This window comes from Galeopterus variegatus, unplaced genomic scaffold (genome assembly GCF_000696425.1).
Source record: "Galeopterus variegatus unplaced genomic scaffold, G_variegatus-3.0.2 Scaffold6768, whole genome shotgun sequence".
Taxonomy (NCBI): Eukaryota; Metazoa; Chordata; class Mammalia; order Dermoptera; family Cynocephalidae; genus Galeopterus; species Galeopterus variegatus.
This window is the reverse complement of record NW_007732879.1, coordinates 39,009-46,306: the sequence shown is the minus strand read 5'-3', so window position 1 is coordinate 46,306 and position 7,298 is coordinate 39,009. Positions and strand designations below refer to the sequence as shown.

Sequence of the window (7,298 nt, the reverse complement as noted above, 5' to 3'; positions counted from 1 at the left end):
GCGATCCGTTGCCAGACATGGAAAAAGACAAAAAAAAAAAAAAATTAAAAAAAAATTTTTTTTTTCCTTTTTGTCTTTTTTCGTGACCAGTAACGGGATCGCAACCCTCAGTGTCGAGCCCGCACTGGGGACCGGCAACGGGATCGCAACCCTTGGTGTTGCGCCCGCACCACGCTCAGCCAGTGAGCGGGAACTGGTCTCCACGTGGGATCCGAACCCTCGACGGGAGCACCGCCGCGCTCCCAAGCGGCGCACTATCCAGTGCGCCACCGGGCCGGCCCATCAAATTCCATTTTTAAGCAAGAGTATCAATGACTTAATGAATTGTGCTTTGCTTCTTGTGGGCCTGTTGTACACATGTCTATGGAAATAACATTTTTAAAAAATGAGTCTGATGTTGGGATTGGGACTGTAACAAACCCCTAGCCTCCAGCAGCCACACAGAGAGGAGGTGGTGGGCTCATACTGCCAGGGTGAACTTAGGAGCTCCATTGGGTCACAGATAGCATCAACCCATAAACATGAGCATCAACATCAAACAATATAAGGAAACATTCACTGATTTGGAGTTTTAGTTTCAAGGGCACAGGAATTTTGTAAACAGGTATAAATTACTTACAAATCAACAAGGAGAGTCTGTTCAGTCTAGACTTTGATGAGCATGTTGTCACAACCCCAGGGAGAGCTCCTGGTATTCAGAAAGTCTATACCTGCCCTGTACTCAGGTGGCCTAAGGAGGGAGTCTGGGCAGTAGTTGGCCTTGGGGCTTCCAGCAGTGTTTGTGGAAGTGGGCAAAAATGGGCAGCATGCCAGACCCCCAGCTTGGGAGAGATGACAGAACCTTGAACAGACTCAGGGGATGTGTGTCCCCATGTAGACAGTAAAACTGAGCATTTTTTGTCCCGTGATAACCAGAGAGTGGTGCCTTCTGCTCCAGGGGTTCCCCAAGGCTCAGCCAGTTAGCACCTAGATTCAGCTGATGTTTCACTGCTTTCCCAGGACCTAAATGAGGGGAAGTTACAGGACAGTCCCCCCTTCACCCCCGGCTCCAGGCAGGGACAGAAACGTAGATGCCCAGTTTCTGAACCCTATAGTCTACGTTAATGGCCTGTTCTCATTTCTCAGGAAACTGCCTCAAGCAGGATGCTTTCTCAACATGTGTTCTCTCCCTTAAGCAGGGGCCTGTTTGAAATGGTCACAGTCCACAGCCTGAATAATTTGGGACCAACTAGGCCTTGCCCTGTGACAAAAGTCTAAAAAATAGTTGATAATGCATGCTGCCATGTTGCTTTAAAACTAAGCAGTCCTTAATACATTTTAAATTATTTTTGAACTTTTTTTATTCCAAATTGTACACATAAAATACGACTCTGATATTTGTAGATTTTACTACTTAAAGTTCTCATAATTCAAATTCACATACAAGGTGACCGCCCTGCTGTTGATACCATTTTAACCAAGTGATCAGCATTAATATCACCACATATGAGTGAGACATTACGTGCCTCCTGTGACATGCACTGGGGAGGACACCACCTTGCCTCAGGGTACCCCTGCCACACCTGCCACAACCTGAATCTAATTGGAGACAACAGACAGACTCCATTTGTGGGACATTTTACAAAAACTACTCTTCAAAAATTTCAAGGTTAAGAAACACAAATCAGGGTACCCCTGCCACACCTGCCACAACCTGAATCTAATTGGAGACAACAGACAGACTCCGTTTGTGGGACATTTTACAAAAACTACTCTTCAAAAATTTCAAGGTTAAGAAACACAAAGACAAGGCCGGCCCGTGGCTCACTTGGGAGAGTGTGGTGCTGATAATACCAAGGCCATGGGTTTGGATCCTATATAGGGATGGCCGGTTGGCTCACTGGTGAGCATGGTGCTGACAACACCAAGGCAAGGGTTGAGATCCCCTTACTGGTCATCTTTAAAAAAAAAAAAAAAAAAGAAACACAAAGACAGATTGAGGAACTGTTCCAGCTGACAACACCAAGGCAAGGGTTGAGATCCCCTTACTGGTCATCTTTAAAAAAAAAAAAAAAAAGAAACACAAAGACAGATTGAGGAACTGTTCCACTTTCAAGGGGATTAAGGACAGGACAACTGTATACAGTGCTTGACCCAGGATTGGATCCTCGACTGGGGTGCAAGAGATAGCTGTAAAGGACATTGTTGGGATAATGGGCAAAATTTGAATGTGAATGGTATATTAGACAGTAATTTTGTGTCAATGTCAAATTTTGATCTTTATACTGAACTATCTCCTTGAGTTTAGTAAACACATGTTGAATTATTTAGGGATATGGGGGCATGAAGTTTGAAAATTAATCCCAAAAATGGGTAGGGGGAGAGGGAGAGAGACACAGAGACATACACACATAGACATGGAGGGAGGGAGGGAGGAAATGATAAAGTGGGTACGATAATGGGGCAAAGTGAAAACGGTGAAGCTGGAGGAGTAAGGGGATATTCAAGAATTCTTTGTACAATTCTTGCAGCTTTTCTATAAATTTGAAATTATATCAGAATAAAAAGTTACAAAAAGAAATCTCTGCCCTGTGTTCACTGCCATCTAAAGACCTCCTACCAATAAAAAAGCTTACTGTATGTCATCTATTCTAAGATACACCTCTTTCCCCTCACATTGTACCTTTTCTGAATTTGGAGGGCATCTTGAAATCAATGCTGTCTTAGCATTGGGTCAGATTTTGACAGCATTTTTCTTTCTTCATCATTCATCTTAGAATCAGTGCCATCTTGGATTTGATGAAATGTGGTATTTTTCTCTGGCTCCGTTGTCTGAAGGGAGGGGAAAAAAGACGACAGTCCTTGTAGTAGCTTCATATGTAGAGTCTTTCCAGTCTCTCCTGCCCATGCCTACACTCCAGGCCAGACATCCACTGCCTTGGCTCATCTCCCCCTTCATGCCTTGTAGATATTGCAAACTCAGCGTATTCCAGACTGGATGTCCGTCTTCACCTCCACCACCCCAACCTTCCCTGCCTCTGTGTTTCCTGCCTCAGGGAGCAGAAGCCTGATTTTTAGCCAGCAGTGGCCCCAGAATGTCCAATGGAAGGAGGTCAGGGACCTGTCCAGTGGGAGACCAGGGGACGTGCCTTAAAGCAGGTGTGTATAAGGGACATGGTGGTGGGTATGCAGCCCTTGCCCAGCCACACCTTGTATGGATATTAGTTTTAGCTCTGCTTTCTTTTTTCTGAAAAAAATTAATATTTTTATAATTGACATGTAATAATTGTGCATATTTATGGAGTATAGAGTGTTAAGATGTACCCCAAAGGACAGACAAATTGGACTCACTGTGATTCAAAGAGACATTCAAATTGTTAAACCAAATGCTGCAGTGGAGGGAAAGGGCAGGCCCGATGCCTCAGCCTGCTGGTACATATCTTACTAACCCTTACAAAGTTTTCTTTTATGTTACTAAGCAAAGAAGATAAGGCCTAATCAGCTACAGCTGGGAATTCTACATTGACCTTCAACAAGACCACCTGGAGCCAGCCACTGATACCCCCTCCAGTCCTCCTCATTCTTGAAAGCCTGCAGTGTCCACAAGTAGACAGAAAAACAGACTCCAAGGACAATTTCCCATCTCCTCTGATAAGAGAGGCCACATCCGAACCAGCCACTGCCAGCCTGCAGAGCCCGCACAGTAGCACACCTTAGTATACGTTTGCTCACTGTGCATGTGTACAGCCTCCTTCATACATATTCACAGCATTCCTCTAAGCTCACTGAACATGCGTGTGAACCTGATTCTAGGGGGCGTAAATACCAGCCTCCTCCCCTTCCTGGGTGGAGTGCTTAGCCTCTGTCTTGCTGAGGCCTCTGCTTCTCAATCTGCAGATTGCTTTTTTTCTGGAAAATAAAGTTGCCATTTTCTCTCACGTGGATCCTGTGTTCCTCTTTTGTTAACAAGAGTTATATTTCAATACACGTGTACGATGCGTGATGATCAAATCAGGGTGATTAGCATATCCATCATCACAAAAATTTATTGTTTCTTTGTGATGAGAACATTTGAGCTCTTCTAGCCATTTGAGAACATACAATAAATTGCTAATTATAGACACCTAGCACAACTGTAAGCCACTAGGACTTATTTTTCCTACCTAGCTGTAAATTTTGTATCCGTTAACCAACTTCTCCCTATCTCCTCCCCTCTCCCACCCCCCAGCTGCTAGGAACCTCAGGTCTACTCTCTACTTCTATAAGCTCAACTTTTCTCTTTAGCTCCCACATGAGTGAGCATATGTGGTATTTCTCTTTCTGCACCTGGCTTATTTCACATACCATAATGTCTTCCAGGCTTATCCATGTTGCCACAAGTGACAGGATTTCACTCTTTTTTATGGCAGAGTAGTAGTCCATTGTGTATATGTACCACATTTTCCTTATCCAGTCATCTGTGGATGGACAGCTGGGTTGATTCCATATCTTGGCTGTTGTGAATAGTGCTGCAGTAAACACGGGGGTGCGGGTATCTCTTTGGTATACTAATTTCCTTTCCTTTGGATAAATGCCCAGCAGTGGGGTTGCTGAGTCATATTATTAGTTCTATTTTTAGTTTTTTGAGGAACCTCCATATTGTTTTCGATGATGGCTGTACTAATTTACAGTCCCACCAACAGTGCATAAGAGTTCCCTTTCTCCACATCCTCACCAGCATTTATTTTCTGTCTTTTTGATAATAGCCATTCTAGAGTGAGATGATAAAATTCATTGTGATTTTGATTTGCATTTCCCTAATGATTAGTGATGTTGAACATTGTTTCATATACCTGTTGGCTATTTATATGTCTTGTTTTGAGAAATGTCTATTCAGGTCGTTTGACTTTTTTTTTTTTTCTTGGTTGCTGGCCTGTATAGGGATCCAAACCCTTGACTTTGGTGTTACAACACCACGCTCTAACCATTTGAGCTAACAGGCCAGCTCATTTGCCCATTTTTTAATCGGGTTACTTGTTATTTTGTGATTCAGTTGTTTGAGCCCCTTTTTTATTGTGGATATTAGTCTTTTGTCAGATGCATAGTTTGCAAATATTTTCTTCCATTTTGCAGGTTATTTCTACATTCTGTTGATTGTTTCCTTTACTGTGCAGAAGGTTTTTGGTTTGATGTAGTCCCACTTGTCTATTTTTACTTTTGTTGCCTGTGCTTTAGATGCTTATTTCTTGAAATGACTTTGGGATCCAAATGTCTGTGTGTCATTTTCCCTATTTGTCAGGTGTTCACAAGTTTTCCCAAGTCAGTTAAGATAATGGACAAGGCAACTTAAGGTACTGTTGGGAAAATAGAATAATTTAATCAGGCTCTCTTGCCTGCCCTCCAGTTGGGGGTGGTGTGGTGCATTCTTTGTAAATAAGTTGTGTGTGGGTGGAGTTAGTGCACATGTGCAGCAATTTGTCTGGTGTTGAGTGCCTCGGGTATCTGCCTGCATGGCCATGCTCTCTGACCTATGGCTTTCAAGGACCTGTTTGCTGGTCACCTAGCTCATAGACCTGCATGTGAGGGGTCTGGTGACCCAGCCTGGCATGTGAGTGGTCTGGAACCCAGCCTGTCAATGGGCTTGAGGGGTCTGTGAGCTCCAAACCCAGCCCTAGTTCAACAGATATTATAAAGCTCTGAAATTCTGTGACTCAAAATAGGAAGGCTTTTAAAAATGTCTTTTAATACGTGTCATTCAAACAACAGATGCAGTTAAGCAAACGACTCTTTCAGCTCAGGTGCCAGTGAAGCAAGGTGTGTGGCTGGGCTTCTTTGCTTCTTGACTCCCAGCGCTTCCTCCGAGGTTTCTCTCTTGTACTGGGACCAGTTCCTGGGTGATTTTTGCAGTGGGTGCTTGTAGGGAATTTACTCCTGACATCAGGAACAGGTGCATTGTATAGAACTTACAGTGGCCGGATGCCCCTGGCCTGATGCCCCTGGCCTGCTGTCTGCTCTGGGGTCCCCAGTTCCCGCAGGGTTGGAAACTTTGTAGCACTGTGGCTAGTCTCCTTTGACAGTAAGCCCCATGTGTGTCAGACTTAGAATGATTCCATCCTAAGTCTTTTTACTGTTACTTAGTCCTGTTTGACTCAGGGGAAACTGCTTCAGCCCAGGGTTGTAATATTTTAGTTTAATTTATTTTACTTGGCTTGGACTTCAAGTAGTTACAATAGCAAAATACAGTGATTTCTCCATCGCCTGGTTTCTTGGACTGCTGCATTTTACCCACATGTAGGATGACTGGTTCTTATCAATTCTGAATCTGCTTTTAGGGCCTCTGAGTTGTTGGTGTTGACATGACCTTCACAGCAGTCTCACTCTTTAGAAGTAGAAACCCAAAACATTCAGTCCTCTGTCAGATATTGTGTAGAGAGCAGAGAAGAGCAGCAGTGTTTGTGTGTTGTGCCTTTAGGCTCTTAATTGCATGGCTGGAATTTCAGATATGAAAGTTGGAATAATCATGAGAAGGTAAATTGTTCTTAGAGTTTTCTGGCATAGATTTTATAGGCTGTGTTATTTTATTCTCTTATTTTCTTTATAGCCAACATGAAACAAGGAAGTTTACATCCTGGTTCTGGTGATGAGAAAGTCTTTTGACAGATGGATAGAGATATGGAATGTTTGGTTGAAGTATTGCTTTTAAATTTTGGGAACTGTTTAGGTTAATGTTCTTTCCTCATATTAGGCTTACTAATATAGATTCCTGCATGATGTTAGGACTTTCCAGATTGGTTTAGAGCTGGACGAGCCATTTCCCCATATATACTGGATATCAAATTCCTGTATTTATTTCATAGAAAAAACTTTTTTAAAAATTTAAAACTACTCTATATGTTTGTGTGCTATTAGTAGGCATGATGCAGTATGTAAAGGTTGGTGTTCCAACTTTGGAGTTAGACCTCAGTATGAATTCATTTGCCAGGTGACCTTGGGCAAATTGCTTAGCTTCTCTGTGCCTCTATTTCCTTGCTTGTAAAATGGGAATAATAATGGTGCCTTCCTCACAAGGTTAAATTCTTAAGTGCTTAGGAATATGCGCAGTACGTTATGAGCACTCAAGAAATATTAGTTTTATATTATCAAAAGATTGTCTGGGGGGCGAGCCCGTGGTGCACTCGGGAGAGTGCGGGCTGGGAGCGCAGCAGCGCTCCCGCCGTGGGTTTGGATCCTATATAGGGATGACCGGTGCGCTCACAGCGTTCACTGGCTGAACGCAGTGCGGTCGGTCTCAAAAAAAGGACAAAAAAAAAAAAGAAAAAAAAGAAAAAGATTGTCTGGCC

General features: G+C 43.1%; 1 long non-coding RNA gene across 1 annotated transcript; it reads left to right on the top strand.

The window, feature by feature from the left end:
* Positions 1-2,960: 2,960 nt before the first annotated feature.
* Positions 2,961-3,917, top strand: LOC103606666. The gene is made up of 2 exons (XR_551906.1): positions 2,961-3,138; positions 3,459-3,917. It is a non-coding gene; the product is annotated as an uncharacterized LOC103606666 (long non-coding RNA).
* The last annotated feature ends 3,381 nt before the right edge of the window (positions 3,918-7,298 follow it).